Consider the following 20,348-nt stretch of genomic DNA (forward strand, 5'->3'; position numbering starts at 1 on the left):
GCAGCGAAGCATAGAATAAGTCATTTATCCATATTAGCTTCTGTGTCCTCCTTGGTGAAGAATAGCGCATCTTCCTTATGGATGCTGTCCAGGTTAAGATGAGGCATTATTTCCAAGTACAGGACAGAGAGTGCTTCCTAAGGCTGGAAACATGGCTTTACCAAAGCTTTCCATTTTGAACGGCTTTTGTCTTCTTTTTCCTTGCCCATCTCCTCCAGGCCCTGGGGGATTGGGTGTAGGATGGGCCCACACCTTTGAGGAGGAGACAAAGTTATCCCAGAAGAGAAGGAACTTGTCTTGAGACACACAGTGAATCATCAGCTCCAGGGTCTTAGGGTTCGCCTCCCATGTCCCTGGGGCTCCCCCTCTGCCCCTGCCTCAGAGTTCTGGCTTTCTATGGCCAGCATAAGCCCTGCCTCACCCCCTCCCCCGTTGCCCTCCCATGCCGGAAACCCTGCCCCATTGTCCTGAGGCTTGCTGCCTAGGCTTCAGGAGTCCAGCTGTGCCGGGCTGACGTTTCCTTAGGTAACTGTGATGATTCAGGCGATGACTATCATGGTTCAGTTCAGGGAAAAGGGCTCAGCCCCTTGGCCGAGCAGAGGTATGTGCAAACATTGCTTAGGTAAGTTATTTCTGAGTGTTGGACTCTGCTCTCCGTTCCCATCTCCCAGGCTCAAGAAACTTGGGGTTGGGGATGACTGTCACTGCTGGGAGGGACAGCTGGTGGTTTTCTCAGGTAGCCTGGGCTCTGGGGAAGGGAAAGGGCACAAGGTCTTTAGGGGTCAGGGCACTTTTAAGTAGGGCTGATTCTATTGCTTGAGTTTCGTCCCAGGAAAAAGGTTCTTAGTCATAGGAAAGCTTTAAAATCAAACAGATGCATCAGCTATGAGCCAGCGAACTCGTAAGTGTGCCGCTGCTGTGCTATTGTTTGTATTTTTAAAAGCAGGGACTCGTGTAACCCAGGCTTGAGATAAAGCCAAGGTTGGCCTTGAACTCCTGATCCTCATGCCTCCACTTCCCAAGTACTAGAATCAATTCAAGCTCCTTCTTGAAACCCCAGTTTTGTTGTTTTGTTTTTCTCATCTAAGAAGGGATAAAAATACTATTTATAGTTACTTCGAAGATAAACGATCTAGTTCTCAGAAACCTTCACAGAGGGCATGGCTCAAAGATGCTAGCCTGCTGGGGACTTCGTGACAAGAGTGACTAGGAACACCCTCTACCCCACCCTTTACTGGAAAGAGCGGTTCACGTAGTTCTAATTGTAAGGTAGATGGGTCCTCTCCGCCTGCAAGAAATAACACTTCATTCATTCAGTAAATATTGACTGAACACTTGCTGTGTGCCAGACATTGTCCAAGCAGCACAGGGGATGACAGTGAACCAGACAGTGTCTGTCCTCAGAGTATGGATGTATGTGCAGGACAAGGGGGTAAGGCTTGGGGCAGGAACAGATAACAAGAGAAAAACATAATAATCGAACTTAGGGCTGGGGCTGCAGCTTGTAGCAGATCATTTGCCTACCCCATGTAATACCCTGAGTTCTAGCTACTCCCCTGGAAAACAGAGATGGATGCTGTGAAACCACAGAGGAGAGCCATGCTCTGTGTGCTGTTTTGGGTCATGCAAATTAAGCTTTTCTAAGAAGGTATTAATGGAACTCTATGGATGGAGGAAAGACAAGAGCAATGAAAGACACGCATTCAAGGGTTCCTTTGTAAAGAGTTAGGTCAGTGGGGCTGGGGAAGATATCTCAGGTAGTGAAGCCCTTGTCTTTAATCATGAGGCCCTGAACTCAGCCTCTAGAACTCATGTTAAAATGACTCTGCGGTTAAGAACACTGGCTGCTCTTCCAAATGTTCTGAGTTCGATTCCTAGCACCTACATGGTGGCTTAGAACCATCTGTGATGGGATCTGATTCCCTCTTCTGGGTGTTTGGGAAGACAGATCACTCATATACATAAAGAGAAATAAATATTTTTTAAAAGCCAGGGGAGTGAGTAATCCCTGCTTTAGGGAGATAAAGATAGGTGAGACCTTGAGGTTCCCTAGCCCACCAGTTTAACCTTCTTTGTCTTCTGATCCCCACTTGTGTATGTCCCATACACGTGTGCACCTGCACACACAGACATATTACTTCCCTGACAAACAGTTGGGGGTTACTAATGTAGAGCCTACTTAAAAGGGAAAGTAGGGCGATTGGAGAAGGGGGCATTAGCAAAATGAACCTCCTCTGTGGCCACACCCCTCTAAGTAACTTACACTGAAGGGTCTGAACATTGTCTCTGGACTTGAGGCCATGCTCCCAGGACAGTGACCTGAATCCCTAAGCAGGTGACCCATGGCTTGCATATACATGGAGGGGGACCCAGGATGCAGCAGAAAGCTGACTATGGTGACTTGTGTATTTTTTTTTAATTAGACTGATAGCAGGCAGCTGTCATTGCTTTCTTATTTTTATTTATTTAGTTTCTGCTCTCTGATTAAAACTCTGGTGCTATTTGCTGATGCCAGGGGTCAACTTATGTTCTGAAAACACAGCGGGGTCCAGCTGCTGACCTTGGAACCAGCTTGCTCATAAGCTCGTGAGCAGGATCAGTGGCATCCGGGGCCAGCGGCTCCACTCGGCAGTGCTCCTGACTCCCGGTACCAGTTCAGAGCCCCGCTTAGGACCACGATTCAAAGAAAGCCATCTGCGTCTCCAAGTCAATCCAGTTGTCCTAAAAACAGACCAAGATTTCCTTTCAGAGAAAGACTGATGCTCACTCAAGCCTCTCAGTGCAATAATATTCTTGGGGGGCGGGGTGTGTGTGCAAATATTGAAACAAAACCCAGATGATAGTTAGGGTTTGTATGACAGGTGACAGGTATTCTGACCAGTCAGATCCATGCTCCAGTTCCATGGATCGTGTGGACAGAAGGAAGATAAATAGAAGGATGCCTCCCAGCCCCAGGAGCAGGCACATCTTTGACCCAAGAAACCCAGACAGGCTGGATGAGGTTGAGAATTCAGAGTTAGGTAAACCAGAGATAATGAAGTCAGCCACTAAAGTGCTTGCTGTGCTAGCATGAAGACTTGAATTCAGTTCCCCAGAACTCATGTAAGACAAAAACCCAGTCTCAATGGTGTGTATTTGCAATCCGAGGACTGGGGAGGCAGAGATAGGTAGGTCCCTGGGGGAATCACTGGTCAGCTACCCTAGCCTACTTGGTGAGCCTCAGGCCAATGAAAGACTCCATCTCAAAAGGCGAGGTGAATGGTGTCTGAGGCGTAGCACCTAGGGTTGTCCTCTGGTCTACACACACATGCACATGTGTGAACAGGAACAAAGGTGAGCACATACATGCATTTGCTTACACACGTGCAACTGCACACATGTGCTCTCACACAGGGGGAGGGAAGAGGGAGAGAATGAACCCCCATAAAACAAAAGACAATGGATAAACCATTGGTCAAATACTTACCAAGGGCCATAACACATCAACTTTCAGGTTGGAGACATGGTTTAGTGGTCAGGAGTATGGCCTGATCTTCCAGAAGACCAGGTTAAATTTGTAGCACCTACATGGTGTGTGGCTTACAACCATCTGTAACTCCGTTCCAGGTCATCCAAAACTCTCTTCTGGCTCCTGTGGCACCAGGTATACATGAAGTACACAGATATAGATTATAGGCAAAATATCCTGCTTATGGATTATTTTATGTGTATTAAAAATAATTTTTTAAGCTAAAAAAATAAAACAAACCAAAACAACAATGACAACCAACTTTCCCCAGGGTTTAACTCCCTGAACCCAACTGTACATTGTCTTCCTTTGTCCTCCACTCATCCAGGAGTTCGATGGCAAAGGTCGGTTTTGATTGTCAACTCACTTGGATGAAGAAACACCAAGGGCACAGCAAGTATAGCTTTGTGTGTACCTGTCCATGAGGGTCTTTGAAGAGAGGTTTATCTGAGGATGGAAGACCCACCCTTACGGTGGACAGTCTTGAATCTCCTGGGCTAAGTGAAAAAGGAAGATAGAAAAAAGCCAGCCCAACACTGACATTCCCCTTCCTCTGATTCCTGGTTAGAGACAGGATCCAAGCCGCCGTCATGCTTCCCCACCATGGCCAACTGTGTTCCTCTGAACTGTGAGTCAGTCTGTTTTGCCCAGCAACGAGAAAAGTCACGGATGCACACATTTCTGAGGCCTGTGCTGCTTTTCCTTTCTTTTTCCTGGGTCTTCCTGAGAGCTTTCCCTTCTGAATAACACTTGCCTAATGCTTATTTATTTATATTTTATGTTTATGAGGGTTTGTCTGCATGTATGTATGTGCACCTTGTGTGTGCCTGGTACCTGAAGAGGCTAGACGACGGCGTCAGAACTAGAGTGACAGATGGTTGGGAGCTGCCATGTGGGTGTTGGGAATCAAATCTGGGCGCTCTGGAAGAACCGCTCCTAACTACTGAGCCAGGGCGCATTTATTTATTTCGGGCACAGATCGGGAGTCACTAAGCACTAGATGCCCCCCATTCCCTTCAAGGGCTTCCTCTGGCACGCACTGAGGGCCTTGGCTGGAGCTTCGTTCCCACACTTCCTTCCCACACTCCCCCTCTGGATCCCTGAAAAATGTTAGGTTAAAATATCTCACTTCCTAAGTCTGTCTGTGGACTTCCTGATGTTGCTGTCCGTCCCAGTGCTAATTCTGCCACATGATCTCTTTGATGTCTGGGGACTCTCACAGTAGCTAACAGACACTATTTTCCCAGCACAGACCCATGTTTCTCAGGCCCTATGCCTGGGAGTGACAGCCAGACCTGTGGGTCATAGGGTGAGGGACAAAAGGTTACAGGTCTGTTTGCTCTGTCATCAGTGAATGGCCACCGGGCAAAGCAAATGAGTCAGGAGATGAGGCTTCTACCCCTGAAGAGGGTGGTACCCAAGTCATTCAACAAATATGAAACATCTAGGGGGCGTGGGGTTCTGGACCGAGTACTGAGTAGCCTTGCCGCTGACTTGGGCGGCTAGCAAATACACATCTCTCAATTGAGACCCACTCTGTGATGCAGATCAGGGGCCTGGCTCCTGGGGCTTGGAGCAAGGGCAAGGGCAGAGGAAAGGGGACACAGAGATGGAGCTAGAGAAGAGATCTACAGATAAAAGAGTGCTCACAAAACATCCAAGATGTGAATTTGGTCATGCAGTCAATTCTCCCGAACAGCCGAGGAACACCCCCTCCCAAAGGAAACGGATTTAGAAGCTTCCAGTTATGAGGGAGAGAGCAAGCCACAGCAGCAAGGTGAAGGGTTTGGCTCCAGATCATTCATTCAGCCAGAGACTGAGTGGAGTTCAGGACTCTCTTAATCCCTTCAGACATTGTCTCGGGTATGAAAACTGGAACCAGGAAAGCTAAGTAGGTTGGGTTTCCTGGGCAGGGAAGGACTCGTGGATGGGGACACAAATCAAAGGAGAGAGTGGCCATCTGGTGTCACAGTCGTACTCGGAGCTCTTTCTTCTCCCTGCCCTTGGCCTGCTCGACGTCCTGTCTTATCTCCCTTTTGTTTCTCTATCTTCCTCCTCTGGTGTGCGCACGGAGCCGGCGTCTTTCCTCTTGAATCATTTGGTTTTCTATTGAGTTTTGTTCCGTCATCGATATGGCAGATGGAATGGCGGGGCCACTGTGAAGAGTTAAAATGAGCCCGGAGGTGCGGCCTCTATGAAGAAGGTGGTGCCCAAGCGGAAGCGCGTCATGCCACAAATACGAAATGGTGAGGATGCACGGAGTGGTCCTGCCTTGCCGCTCAGCCGGGTGAGTAACAAGTGCAGAATGACCTCAGATACTAAATAGGGGTGACACAGGCTCATTGGCAGGAACTGGCCTGGCTCCTGGCCTCCTTCCTGCCCTTCCTTCACTTCTCTGACTCCTGGATGCGTTTTTAGGCTTATTTCTAGCCTCTCATCAGAAAGTTCCACCTGGATGTCTCGGGGGCATCCCATTCAACATGCCCCACCAGGAAACCCGTGCTGGGGACTAAACCGGGGCTCTTGAACATGCTAGGTTTCCCCTAGAAGCCTATGAGGCACATACAGTCCTAATTACATCACATTGACTCTAGATTGTCACCAAGTGTAAGATGTGGCTTACTTTATAACATTGACAGAGATGGCCTGGCAGGAAAAGGTAGTTGCTTGCACACAAGCCAGACTTGTGAGCTCAGTTTGACCCCTGGAGCTCACAGAAGGGTAGAAGAGAACTGACTTTACGAAGTTGTCCTCTGTTCTTCACACGAGTGCCTTGGCATCACGTCTCTCCCTCACAATCATGTGTATACACACACAATACTAAGTTTTTAAACTACATGTGGTGGCATGTGCCTTTAATACCAGCAGTTGGAAGACAAAGAAAAGAGGAATCCCATGAGTTCAAGGTTAGCCTTGTCTACGAAGATAGTTTCAGGTCAGTCAGGCCAATACGGAGGCTGTCTTTAAAAAGCTAAAATAAAAATTATTAAAAAAAAAAAGATTAAGTACTGCTGTGTCGCTCCTGGGGTGCTCACCTATCCTCTTTAATATCCGAAGTGTTTCTGTATTTGCTAGTGACCCCAATTGTCAGTTTACTTTATACATGAAGAAACATTTCTTTTACATTTAATTAGGCATGGATGTCAGAATCCCATATCTACATTGTCTGTCTGTCTATCTATCTATCTATCTATCTATCTATCTATCTATCTATCTATCTATCTATAGGTTTTTCACAAAGGGTTTCTTTGTATAGAGCCCGGGCTGTCCTGAACTCCCTATGTAGACCAGGCTGGCCTTGAACTCATGGAGATCCACCTCCCTCTGCCTCCTGAGTGCTGGGATTAAAGGTGTGCACCACCATGTCACACAGACTTATGTCACATGTTTAAGGTGGTATTCTTCATGCCGTTATGAACAGTGCCATGCTTTCTGAAAGTGCGGGTTTTCTTGCAAATACGTAACGTCGAGTTAAGATTTATTTTATTTTATGTGTCTGAGTGTTTTGCCTGCCTGTGTATACATGCACCTCACGCATGCCTGATGCCTGCAGAGGCCAGAAGAGGGTCTCAGATCCCCTGGAATTGGAGTTCTAGACAGTTATGAGCTGCCAAGTATGTGATGGGAATTAAATTTGGAACACCCAGCACCCTCAGTCTCCAAGCCATCTCACCAGACCTGATTCTGTAATTTTTTTAAATAAGGGTAACAATCTTTTTTTAAAAATTTTTTAAAAAAGATTTATTTATTATATATAAGTACACTGTAGCTGTCTTCAGACACACCAGAAGAGGGCATCAGATCCCATTACAGATGGTTGTGAGCCACCATGTGGTTGCTGGAATTTGAACTCAGGATCTCTGGAAGAGCAGCCAGTGCTCTTAACCGCTGACAGTAACTGTAAGCACTGACGACTCTGTCATCACATTCCAACTAGTGACTCTAAGATGGCGTTGGATGTATTAAAATGATGAAGAGATCAAAGCTGGCAACACCAAGAATCTCATAATCAATGGGAACCAGAGCTGGAGATGTGACTCGGTTTGCTTGCCTAGCGTGAGAGGCCCTAGGTGTGATCCCTAGCCTCACATAGACTGGGCATGGTGGCACATGCCTGTCATCCTGGCACTTAAAAGGTGGAGACAGGAGGATCAGAAATTCAAGGTCATTCTCTGCTACATGGCAAATTCTAGGCCAGCTTGGGGTACATGAGACCCTGTCTCAAAAAAAAGATAAATAAATCAGTTGTTACATCGTAGATGACAGAACTAAGTTGTGGGGAGAAGAGGTGTCTTTCATGGCCAGATGGCTAATGAGTGACTTTTGAGCCTAGACCAATCTTGACTCTGGGTATGGGCTTGTATACATATGCTCTGATCTGTCTGTCTGTCTCTCTCCCTCCTTTCTTCCCCTCTCTCTTTCTCTCCTTCCTTCCTTCCTTCTTTCCTTTCCTTTTCTTTCCTTTTCTGAGATACAGTTTTGCTGTAGACCAGGTTGACTCACTGACTTCCTACCTTAGCCTTGACTAGGTAGCTAGTAGCCATTAGTAGCTTCGACTGTGCTCCAAGGCCTTGCTAGAAGTTCACTTCCCAAAGCTGAGGCTGGACAAGCTCTCGTCCCAGGATTGGGACCTTTGAACCAGGCTCTGATTTCGTCTGTAGCTTCTTCCCCCACTTGCCGAAGTCACCCACTAACTTCTCTGGCCTGGTTCTGGTTATGCTGGGCACAGGCCTGACCTCTTGGGCTCACACTCCTGGGTCCTTCTGTATAGGACGACTCAGCCACACCTCAGAGTCTCATGTTTGGCTCAATGCCATGTCTGGTGAGATAGGGCCAGTTCATTTTCACGTCATAGCAGAACCCAATCAGCATCGTGCCTGGCTTGAGCCCCTCAGTGGAGGACTAACTTCCACATGGGTCCCTCTGTGCCACAAGGGCTTCTGTGGTCCTAACTCCAATATTTCCCATCCCCTGCCCAAGGGTGGCATGAAAACAGATGGATGGTTTGAGAAGTGGTCTAGAGATGCAGGGGATGTCCCATAGCAGCCACTGGGGGTGCATTGGCCTACTTCTTCAAACCATGTAAGTAATATCCTGTCTCCGAGTGGGTGTGTCCTCGATATCATGATGATTTACAGGAAAATGCCTGGTTTAGTGTGCTGTAGACATAGGCATTCCTCGTCCTCTGAGACCTCAGGAACCTGTCCCCTCATGGTATATGGTGACTTGGGTATTGCTGGCTGAGAATTTGTGGGTGTAGACGTGTGTATGTTCATGTGTGTGCATATGTGCACAAATGTGCAGGGTGGGGCGGAAGTGCTGGCAGACAGACCTTCTTTTCTGATGTAAATCTCATTTCCCAGAGGCTCCAGGACCCTCTCTTCCAGTTCCTGCCCTGGGCCGTGAGCCAGCTATAGTGGGAGACACCCAGACCAGAGCCAGCTTGGGGCTCTAGCTGCCCTCCTCCGTGGTGTGGAGGGGAGTAGAAACCCATGTGGGAGAAACAGAGAAGGAATGTTCCAGGCCTGTTCAGTTATTAAAAACCTCGCAAGATAATGAGTCACAAGGAAGAATAAAGAAACAGAAAAGCAGCTAAATTAAAAGACAACTCCCTCCACACTTTGCCCACCAGACCCAGAAGGCACTTGGCTGATGGTCAAGGCTGTTTGCAAGAAGGAATTTCTGTCATCCCTGGGTACTAGGGCCTCTGAGTGTCCATCGGGATGTAGAAAATATCCCACTGGAAAGGCCTTAGGTGCGGCTCAGATCTATGTGTTGGGCAGCGGCAGGAGTGTGGGATGAGAAGTGGCTGAGGGGTGTGGAAGCTCAACTTCAGGCTGCTGCTGGATGCTCTTCGGTCCTGCAGGGCCAGTATTAGAAGATCCTTGTACATCCATGTGAACCTTAGGCTAACACACAGACTCTGGTTATACACAACCTTACTTCTGTATGCATCTAGAGACCTGGGAGCATATGACCCAGGGAGCAGCCAAATGACCTGAGAGAGCTGGCTGGGCCTGGTATAGCAGGGTAATCCCACCTGCTTCAGAGGTTGAAGCAGGAGGACCTCAAGTTCAAATCCAGTCTGGGTTACAGGGTGAATTCAAGGACAGTTTGAGCAACTGACTGAGAGCCTATCTGAAAAGAAAAGAAAGGAAAGGAAAGGAAAGAAGGAAAGGAAGGAAGGAAAAGGAAAGAAAAGAAAAGAAAGGAAAGGAAAGGAAAGGGAAGGGAAGGGAAGAAAAGAAAAGAAAAGAAAAGAAAAGAAAAGAAAAGAAAAAAGGACAACGAGGTCTATGGAGATGTCACTCCATGGTAGGGCACTTACCTAGAATGTGTGAGGTACCCTGCCCAGTCCTCAGGGGAGAAAGAAGGGGAGAGAAAGGCAACAAGAACTGTGTGGTGTTGAATGAGGGCAAAATCAAAGTGGACCATGAATTTAACTACCACAGGATGGGCCTGAGCCAGGCCTTACCATTGCCTAGGAGGGTCAGAGAATGCAGAGCCCAGCATGTCAGAGCTGGGAAGCATGTGTTCTTAGTACAATAGGCCCAGAGAGGGTAAGTAATACTGTCCGGTACACACAGCTTAGGACCCATCAACTCCTGAGCTGTGCACACAACTATCAGCTACCCTGGCCCTCTTGGGCCTCTCTGTGGTAAGGGTCATATATTCCAGGGTAGCAAACCTGTGGTGATCTGGGGGGCAGATGGGTGAAGGTACACGAGGGGCTCTGAAGACACAGGCTTCAAGCTGACTGGCTGGCTACGGTGTTGTACCTGTGTAATCCTGGCATTTTGGAGGCCAAGGAGGAACGTATCCACAAGTGTAAGGCTGGTCTATATAGTGAGACCATACCACGAACTCACCTACCCCCTAAGAAACAGAAAGAAATCCAGGGTCAGCTAGCTTTGCATACAGAGTAGTGAATGGGAGACACTGTCTCAAACACGCTGGAAGTCTAGAACCAATGCCTGCGGCCCTTCTGTGGCTCCTGCCTGTGAACTGTGAGATTTATACACCTGCGTTTGTAGCCTCCCCCTACACACACACACACACACACACACACACACACACACACACACACACACACACAGATTTCTCAAAGGAAAAAAAAACAGTCCAGTTTTAGGTGTTTTATCCATCTGCTCAGTCCTAGGATTCTGAGCAAAGCTGTGTGGGCTTGGGTGCCTGTCTATTCAAATCTCATGGCTCACATGGCTCTCCTGTTGCCTGTCAGGGGTTGGGTGGGTTCAGGCACATCCTGAGAGGTGAAGAAGATCAAGAGAAAAGGGCATGATGCGGTGAGGGGCCGGTGGATGGGCTGCCAGGGAGGAATGGTCAGAGCTGGCTGATTTTCCCTCTGTGGTCCTGGCTTCAGCAACATCAGAGCTGAGAGCCAGTAGCAATCACGGCTGCTGGCAACATTCCTCTCATAAGCCTTTTAAACTCCTCCTTAATTGACAGCTGCAGAGAAAGAGCTCCGTCATCCTTCCTCCTCATCCCACCTGCTGTGGCCCTGTGGAGGAGTCCTGGTTTCTAGCAGGGTTGACAGGAGACAGAGGCCAAACTCAACGCTTGAGTTCCTGGCTGGGGGCTGTGGCTGGAGCTGCCTCGTACCCAGGGCTCTGTTGTTTAGACAAAACTTCAGGCATGCTTAGGACTCCTGTTCCTGGTACAACCTGGGCATGATGTTAAATTGAGCTGGTAAGAGCCTTGGAATTTCAGCGCTGAGTCCCCCAGCCCCAGCTACCCTCTCTAGCTGCAGACAAGATTAGAAGAGAGCCATTTATTTTGCTAAAACGGAGCCAGGTGACTCAGGCTTCTACTGTCAATGTTGGGCAGTCTTGAGGGGAAACCCAGGTGTGTAGGCAACATAGGGCACAGGGCCCATGAACTCAACTGTGAAGGTGTGGCTGGTACTGGATCTTGGCCCAGGTGCATAAGCCCCCCATCAGCCCTAGCGTCAGAGCCCACACTGGAATTTGTAGATGGGGCAAGGGAATACATCCTTGTAATGTATGGCATGATTCTGGAAAGTCATCACGAGCTGGCAGAGGAAAGCAGGGCAAGGAGCCTTTGGGAGGTGGCTTCCATGGTATTAGGAAAGGGGCTTGCAGGCTCTGGGAGCTAGAAAGGGTTTGGGTGGAAATGTTATCAGACATAGGTGCTTCTGCAGCCACAGTGGGGAGGACTCAGAAGTTAGGGATTTTTTGAGATGATAGCAGTCCCTGCCACAGATAACACAGGCCTGAGCGAGGACCTCAGTGGAGAGAGGGTGAGTCAGCAGCTGTATTGACCTTGGGCTGTCAGCACTCTATGACTTGGTCTAGGATTAGAACTATGGGAAGGTAGCAGTGATAGGTGGCGGTTGGCTAGTAAATAACTGTTTTTTTTAAGACAGGGTCTCTGTATAGTCCACACTGACCTCAAACTTGCTCTGTAGCTGAACTTTAAACTGATTCTGCTGCCTCACTGAGTACTGGGATTATACACCCTCACACCCGGTTCATGCGGTGCTAGGATAGAGCCTAGGACTTTATACATGCTAGCCAAGCCTTCTACCAACTGAACTACATTCTCCACCGGTGGTGTGGCTTTTAAAAATGAGCCTAGAAGGGAAATTGGTTTGGGTAAGAAAACATTAACTGAAAGAGGTCCTTCAGCAGTGAATGTATTCAACACGGACAATGGGAAGTAGATTGAGCTCCGGGGGCTTGCTAGACACGGTGACACATTGCCTTTAACACCACCGCTTGGGAGTCAGAGGCAGGCGGATCTCTGTGAATTCAAGGTCAGCCTGACTTAGAAAGCAAGTTCCAGGACAGCCAGGGCTGCTGCACAGAGAAACTCTGACTTGAGCATGAAGAAAGAGAAGGAGGAGGAGGAGGAAGAGGAGGGGGAAGAGGAAGAGGAAAAGAAGGAGGAAGAGGAAGGAGGAGAGGGGAAGGGGAGGGGGAGGGGAAGGTGGGATAACTATGACAACAACAATGACAACAACAACAACACTATTTCAGGGCTGCAGCATCAGCTAATGGGAAGCAGCAACCCAGGAGAGCATGGGGAGTGATGAGCCTGGAGAGCCTGGAGAAAGGAGCTGTAGTACTACATCTCTTTAAGAGATGGATGGGATCAGAGAGGAGGGATGGCAGAAGGACTTGGGGTCATTGCCCTCGAAGGAAAACAAACGGTGACTGTAGAAGTTAAACACCCTGGATTTATCGACATCACCTAACCGATAGAGACTCATTCTGATGTCAGCTGAGAGGGTGGCTAATGAAAACCTTACCTGTCCCCTTCCAGTTGTGATATGGGAGGTAGAGGGACAAGGGTCTGTGTCAGGGCAAGGTGATGGAGCTGAGAAGTCTCAGGGGCCTTGGTGAGGGCAGAAGTAATTATCATGAAGCCGTTGCTTACGGGCACAACAGACACAGGGGACCCTGGACTGTCACAGTGGGCAATTGACACTTGGGTTCTCGATGGCTGTCACCGATTAGTCCCATCCTGCACTCAGCTGCCTGGGTATAAGATGCTCCTGGCAGGCCAGAGCTACATAGGAGGCTGAACAAGTCCTACCATTTAAGGAGAGAACACCTCGCAGCAGAAACCAGTTTCGGTTTCCCTTCTGATCTGACTCTTTCTCAGAGACAAGGCATCTGGAGAATTGCTCCTTCCCACAGTCCCCACCTGACAGGTGAAGGACGCTGAGCAGGATAAACTGGGACTTCAGTGTCAGCACAGAGCATCTCTTAGCTCCTTGGGGACAGGCTGCCATCTCCAAGGTCCCTTTTTCTCAAGCATGTTCCTGTGGAAGGGTCAATGTGCTCCGGGGAACCAGAAGTGCAGAAAATCAGGTGCAGTGGCTGGGAGGTCCGGGTCGTGCTCTGTGCTTCACCTCGTAGAACACAGGTTTGATGATGGACACGTTAAGATCCACCCCTAGTCAATCTCAGGCAAAGATCTCATTCTGTCACCCCTTGTCCAGTTGGTATCAATTACCCAGACTCTACAGCCTATCTTTCGGGGTCCCTTGCTGACCATCCTGCCTGTCTACCTCGCTCCAACTTCCCTCCAGCCAGCTTGCTCTGGTCACCTTTACCCTCTCACTCCACGGAGGCCATTCCTGGCACCAACTCTATAGAAGAGCTGTGTCCTCTAGAGCAGTCTCTCATCCGGTACAATGTATAGAGCCCAATAGAGGTGCCCTTCCTCAGAGAGTCCTCCCTGCTAAGTCCAGCTAAAGCCACCAGCTCTCTCTCGCTCTCTTGGTTTTCTTCTCATGAATGGGTTATGCCCTCAACTGATCTTAGTACTATCATTTTCTTGGGCATCTGTTTACCAAGTCCCCATAGAATGTCACTGTCTTGAAGGGCAGGCACTTGGTGGCTTATTTATTGTTATGTTCTGGTGGCTCACAGGTGTTCAGTATGGCCTGACCACCGCTGTAATGTGGGCCTGGGATTACCACCCAGGGAGACACATCTGTGTCACCAGCGGCACAAACAAGGGGCTGGCTGACTGCAGGCACTGTTGACTAGAGCAAGGCTGCGTAGCAACCTGCTCATGCTTTGGCCCCATATAAACCTGACTTCAATCCTTAGGCCTGCTCCTAGGGAGATTTTCTTAATCTTGGAGACTTAAATTTGTTCATCTTAAAAAAATTAAAACTGTGGGCCAGGTGGGGGTGGCGCATGCTTTTAATCCCAGCACTCTGAAGGCAGAGGCAAGTGGATCTCTGTGAGTTCGAGGCCAGCCTGATCTACAAAGCAAGTTCTTAGCCAGCCAGGGCTCTACATAGAGGAACCCTGTCTTGAAAACCCAACAAACAAACAAACAAACAAACAAACAAACAAACAAACAGAAAATCCATCATAAACAAATAAGTACATAGTGATCAGTTACATATGACATAAAAATTGGCCATTTTGTGCATATGATTCTGTCAAACCATCTCTACTGTCGCCAGAACTCTCTGTGGAACCAAAACTGTACCATGAAGCAAGGTCTCCTCCATCCTGCCACTCCCAGGCATCTACCATTCTACCTCGTGCCTCTATGATCTGAGCATTCTGGCCCTCAAATATGCTAAGCAAGCTCTACCATGAGAGCTAGATCCTCAGCCCTTTTTCCTTTTGAGATTATAATTACATCATTTCTCCTTTCTATTTCATCCCTCCAAGCCCTCCCATGTATAACTTTTTGCTCTCCCTAAAATTAGTTGTATATATATGTATATATATGTATATGTGTGTGCATGCGTGTGTGTGTATGTGTATATGTATGTATATATGTATATATTCCTATATAAATATAGCCTGCTCTGTCCATATGTTACTTGTGTGTACATGTTTTCAGAGCTAAAACTCTGAAACTAGTGTGTGAGATCGTCCCTGGGGGAGACTATTTCTCCCGCTCTCAGAGTTCCTTAGTTGCTTGTGGTTCTCTGTCCAGGGTTGAGGCCTCTCGAGCTTTCCCCTGTCTGTGTTAACATGTCTATTGGTGTCTTCCTTGTTAGCTCATGTTTAGGCAGCCATGTCTGTGAGATTTCATGGGTGTAGCTCTGGACACTTCTAGGAGATGGAATCTCACAGTAAACTCCTGATTTTTCTGGCTCCTACAGGCTTTCTTCCTTCCCTTCCACAATGATCCCTGAGCCGTAGGTGCAGGAGTGGATTGTAGATGGATCAGTTGGGACCGAGTTCCTTAAAAAAAAAAAAAAAAAAAAAAAAAAAAAGCTATTCAGCTACTTATTTATTTCATGTATGTGAGTACACTGTCGCTGTCTTCAGACACACCAGAAGAGGGCATCAGATCTCATTACAGATGGTTGTGAGCAACCATGTGGTTGCTGGGATTTGAACTCATGACCTCTGGAAGAGCGGTCAGTGCTCTTCACCACTGATCCATCTCTCCAGCTCCATAACTCTGCATTTTGATCAGATGTGGTTCTCTGTAACGGCCTTTGTCTATTGCACCATCTTGATGACGGGTGGGGACTACACTGTTCTGGGTATGAGGATAAGAATGTAGTTAGGGTTATGCTGGTTTAGTGCGGTGGAAGGTGTGGTTCTTGTTATTTAATAGGGTCTCACTACATTGTCCACATTAGCCTTGCACTCGTTCTCTTGAACATAGCAATCATCCTGCCTCAGCCTCCGGAGCAGGCGGGATTCCAGGCCTATCCTCCCGGACAAGCTTGTCTGGTTGTGATTGGCTGATCTTACTTAGTGTGGTGTCCTTAAGGTTCAGCCACACTGTAGCATGCTTCTGTGTCCTTCCGAGGGACACTGTATTAGTTACTTGTTGTGACCAAAAGAAACTTAAGGGAGGAAGGCTTTGCTTTGTCTTACAGTCTGAGATGATACAGTTCATCACAGAGGTGACGGAACAGTGACTGGAGTGTATGCCTGTCCTACATCACTTCATATTTTGCTGGAAACCAAAGAGAGAAGACAGGAAGAGGGAAAAGGTTACAAAACCCCTCGTGGCCCATTTCTTCCAATGAGGCTCCAACTCCTGAAGGTCCCAAGACTCTCCAAATAGCACCCCCAGATGGAAACCCGTGTTCAAACACACATGCATGCTGGGATACATTCATACTGGAATCATGCAGATGCATATACCCCATTTGGTTTGTTTTGAATTTTGGCGCTGGGCCCTCTTCACACATGATGCACTGACCAATAGTCCCTGTCCTCACCAGGCCTTGCTTGTTCACTAATCTATATGTAAATGCATAGGTCACCTCCTCCTTTTGTTTGTTACAACTGGGCTACTGTGACACATGGATATTTACACAATTTTTCAAAACTCTGCTGAAAAAAGCATATGTGTTTATAATATATATACATATATATATATATATATATATATATATATATATATATATATATATATATATACATGCCAAGTGAAAAAAGCTGTCACAAAGGGGAAAATACTCTGAGCTCAGTTACATGAGAAACCAAAAGTGGGTATATACATATAAAAGCATAAATTTTTTTGAGTCATGACACATAGCTTAGGTTAGACTCATACTCTATCTAGTATCTATGTATCTGTCTATGTATCTATGTATCTATGTATCTATGTGTCTATGTATCTATATATCTATGTATCTATGTATCTATGTATTTATCTATGTATCTATGTATCTATTTATCTATCTATCTAGTATGTATCTATCTATCTAGTATCTACCTATGTATCTATCTAGTATCTATTTATCTATCTAGTATCTATTTATCTATCTACGTATCTAGTATCTATCTACCTACGTATGTATGTATGTATGCATGTATGTATGTATCTATCTATCTCTCTATCGAGTATCTATTTATCTAGTATCTATTTATCTATCACCTATCTAGTATCTATCTATCTATCTAGTATCTATCTATCATCTATCTATCTAGTATCTATCCATCTATTTATCTATTTATTTGTGTGTGTGTGGTATGTGCATATGTGTGTGTGTGTGTGTGTGTGTGTGTGTATGTGTGTGTTTGTGGGTGTATTCTGATGTGGAGTTACACATCAATGGCAGGAGGCCTTTCCTTCTTCACTCTCCCCCTTAGGTTTTGAGACAGGATCTCTCACTGGATCTGGAGTTCATTATTTTGGTTAGACTGACTGCTCAGCCAGCCCTCAGATTCACCCAGTGCTCCCTTCCAGTGCTTAAGTTACAGATGTGTACCAGCACATCTGGTTTTTATTCAATGCAGAGATCCAAACTCAAGTCCTCCTGCTTCCTCACCCATCGAGCTGCCTCCCAGCTCCTGGCCTCGAAGCGAGACTCCTGAGTGCTGCAGTTGCAGACGTGTGCCCCCATGTTCAGCTTCTATTCCATTTATTTTAAAGTTCACTCTATTTACAGACCTCACCGTATAGTCTGCTAGTAAATATGTGGAGCTGTGCTTATTTTCCAATCTTCAGTTTCTCAAGGAATTACCATACTGTTTTCACGGCAGCTGCCATGTTGCAACTCTACCCACAATGCACTAGGATCTCCAAGCATGCTACCTCCTTGACATCACTAATGGGGGTGATAGAATTTCTCTTTATGGTTGCATTTGTATTTCTCTAAGGATTGATGGTGTGAGGGCCATGGAGAGAGGAGGGCATCACCATGGGAGGCTGTGAGGAGACAGAGCCTGATCACCCGAACCCTCAGTTTGCTCAGTTCATCTCTTCACTGCAAACGAAGACAGGAGATCTGCTCACCCTCTCAGTCTCTCTGCCGAGAGACAGGCCACTTGGGAAGAAGAAAGACCCTCAGGCAGGGCTGTAAATAGCTCTGGAATCTGCCCTGACAGGTTGATCCTGTGTGGACCAGCGCAGGGGCAGCCGGCCTCTGTTCCTCCTCATGGATTTACTGCTGCCTGTCGGACAGCTCTGATGGCCAGAGTGCACCCTGAAGACTCCTTTGAAGTAAAGCAAGCACTTTTAAGTGCAATCAGCTCCAGATAACCCGGATTCCCAGGAATGCCTTCCCCCTCTCCAAGCCCAACCTTGGAATCATCCCTGACTGTCCTGGAAGTGGCTCCTAGCCTTTAGAGTCTCCGTTTGCTTTGTGGCGGCTGTGTGTTGGTTCACACCATTCTCCTGAGCAGAGGTTGAGGGGGATAGGTACGGTTCTAGACGACAGTCTGTGATCAGAGTTACAGGGCAATCCGAGGGCTGGCAAGGGAGGGAAAGACACAAAGAAATGCCAGAAAACTCAGAAGTAGGAGTAGAGGGAAGTGTGTGACCAGGCTAGGACATAAGGAACCAGCTCCAATTTCCCCAACGCTTGGGGTAGTCTGAGGCTGAGGAGGCCGGAAATCAAAGGCCTTCTGGATGCCACAGTGGAAATGGAAGAGGCTGTGATAGGTGCTAGGTGCTTGGTTGATGTCCTCACATTAATGCTTTCTGCATCCAGTCAGTTCCCATCCTGCTGTCTGTTACCACAGGCTTGCCCACTTTGGGTGTCTTGTTTAACTTGCTCAGACAGCATTTCCTCCTGAGTGACAGCTTTTTTTTTTTTTTTTTTTTAAACTTGGCACCATGTTCCTAAGGGCTGTCCATACGGTGCATGGGTCAGAGTCTCCTGATTTTGTGAGGAGCCCACTGTGTGGAAACAGCACGTCCTCCTTCCTCCAGCCATCCATGGAGGGCACGATCTGCTGAGTGCTTGTCTGATCCCGCTAAAAGGTGAGGATGTTTTCATGTCTAAGAGACCCCTGGACTTGGCTCTCTCATCGCCCTGACTTGCCATGATCTGGAGTTGCAACTAACGCTCTGTATTCCTGCCGTGTTTACTACTTCTGAACAAAGGATTTAGCTGTGAGCCTACCTTTGATGAGCTTCTCAAAATGAAAATGTGATAAGAACCACAGGTTTTATAGTTAAAAATAAACAAAAATGAAAAATCTTTTAAGGGTTGGGAGGCTCCAAATTACCCCATTCAGTTCTGCCACTGACTGCAAGTTTTCACTCCGTTTTGTGGGAGAGGAAGTCAGGGATAGGACCCTGGGGAGGGAGGAGGATGGCAGTGGATAGAAGAAGATTGGAAGGGGTGGGGCCTGGGTTGCCTAAGAAGGGGTTACATCCAGGTGAAGCCACCTTGCTCAGAGATTGCATGGCCTGGCCTTTCCCCTTTGTTTCATTGGAGCCTGGAGAACATTGTTAGTCTCTCCCTATTCTTGGTCCTGGGCTGGAGGCTCAGCCCAAAAGAGAAACCAGCTCAGGCAGGGGACAGCTATTCCAGCTCTGAAGTTTACCAGATACCCTGAAAATGGGCTCAACCCGCCAGGGTTTAGCCATGGAGTGCCCCAGGATAGAGCTGGCTGGACAGGCCTAGCCTCAGACGCACAGTATGGTATCCAAGTTGCCTATAGTCCCTCTGTGTCTCTTAGTCAAGCCCTGGGAGAGGGGCTGCTGGCTCTGAGCACTGAACCTGCTTTTGTCCTCTCACTTGGCCATCCTACCCTAACAAGACTCCAGCAACACGCATGCATGGGGGGGGGGGGATGGAGCAGGTGCGTCAGGAGAGGAGAGTGAGTGAGGGCAGGGCTTCGTATGTGGGGTCTGCCTCACTGGAGTCCTAGCCTTTTGTCTGCCCACCATGAGGGGCAAAGGTGTCAGTCTGGACTTTGTTTCTCCTATAAAGCAGTGATAACATGTGGTCAGTTGAACAGGAAAGCAGCCAGAAGGAGAGTACCCAATGAAGTAGAAAGTCTGGGAGGAGAGAGGGAGGAGGTGATGGGGGATGGAGGTCACCCTGGGAACTGATAGGTACCCTTGGCAACAGGAGGGAGAGAGCCAAAGATAGAAACCAGTGGCTCTCAGAAGTGGGCTGTGGGGTGTGACCAGGCCTCTTGCGTCTTGGGCTGACTGTGTTGCATTCTGTGTGAAGTGTATGTGGTGTGTGAAACGTTGCATACATTGTTGTGTGCTGTGTGCTGTCTATGTTGTACTCTGTGTTGTAGCATGTTGTTGCATGTTGTAATGAATATATGTGCCATGTTAGGTTGTGTGTGTGAGGTGGGTATGTGGCTGTGTGTTGTATATTGTATGTACTGTGCATGATATTGAGTATGTGTGCATTGAGTATGTACTATATAGTGTGTGTGGTGTTGGGTATGTGTGCCCGTTGTCTATTGAATGTGTTGTACATCACGTGGGGTTGGGGTTGGTTTGTATTGTTTACCGTAGTGTTTATATTGTGTATGATATTGGATATGTTTATATTGAGTACTCATTGTCTATTTGTGTTATTGTGATGTGTGTATGAATATGTGTGTCGTGGTATGTTTGTTGTGTGAGTTATGGGGGCTCCTCAGCCCCTCTTTCCCTTTCA

The 20,348-nt window shown here is 47.5% G+C and overlaps 1 long non-coding RNA gene across 1 annotated transcript; it reads left to right on the top strand.

Annotated features, from left to right (window-relative positions):
• The first annotated feature begins 497 nt into the window (after positions 1 to 497).
• LOC134486747 (uncharacterized) lies at positions 498 to 18,928 on the top strand. Its single transcript, XR_010066121.1, has 2 exons — positions 498 to 5,795; positions 17,596 to 18,928. It is a non-coding gene; the product is annotated as an uncharacterized LOC134486747 (long non-coding RNA).
• The last annotated feature ends 1,420 nt before the right edge of the window (positions 18,929 to 20,348 follow it).

The sequence above is a fragment of the Rattus norvegicus genome, chromosome 4 (genome assembly GCF_036323735.1).
Source record: "Rattus norvegicus strain BN/NHsdMcwi chromosome 4, GRCr8, whole genome shotgun sequence".
NCBI classification, from domain to species: Eukaryota; Metazoa; Chordata; class Mammalia; order Rodentia; family Muridae; genus Rattus; species Rattus norvegicus.